Source organism: Ctenocephalides felis, unplaced genomic scaffold (genome assembly GCF_003426905.1).
Source record: "Ctenocephalides felis isolate EL2017-DRISC unplaced genomic scaffold, ASM342690v1 CF-g0.4_SCAFFOLD_03571, whole genome shotgun sequence".
NCBI lineage: Eukaryota > Metazoa > Arthropoda > Insecta > Siphonaptera > Pulicidae > Ctenocephalides > Ctenocephalides felis.
Genome location: NW_020539725.1, coordinates 8015117 through 8015755, shown reverse-complemented (window position 1 = coordinate 8015755; position 639 = coordinate 8015117).

The following is a 639-nucleotide window of genomic DNA, read 5'->3' as shown; positions in this document are numbered from 1 at the left end:
ACGAGCTGCTAGATTATTTTAACAAAAATGTATCTAAGTAGGCATTTTAAAATTTATAATAGCAAAGAAATTCATATGAGTACGTTTACGTTATACTCTCTAGGTTTGTAAATTCGAAAATTATTTACTTATTCTAAATTAGAAACATTATTTTATGAGTAGTTGTCCATGCTATACATGATGAAATTATACTACTATCTGGCATATCACATCATTAGTATTGATTCCAAAAATTGTATTTTATAGAGTATTAATATCATGCACATGGACTTGGTGGTATTTAGATTAGAGGCAAAATGTGATAACTGCGCGTTGCTGCGTTGAACTGAATATACCTAATAAAACTAAAGAGTAATAGATGGCTAAAACATTGTTTTTCCTTGGAGGTTTGTTTTGACGCTGTTACTGTAAATTGACTCCTAGACACTAAATAAAACTCGCGTTGATGGCTGGTTGATTATGTACAAGATATCAATAGAGCTTTGGTTTAATATTGGTCTTGCTATATGAACATTTAATCAAATTTATGATCAATTGATTCGGTATTTTTAAGTGGGAAATGTATCTTTACGCGAAAGCTAATCTAATGAGGCCGATGTAAGCCATCGCTATAGCTTGTATAATTCATTCCATAATCCA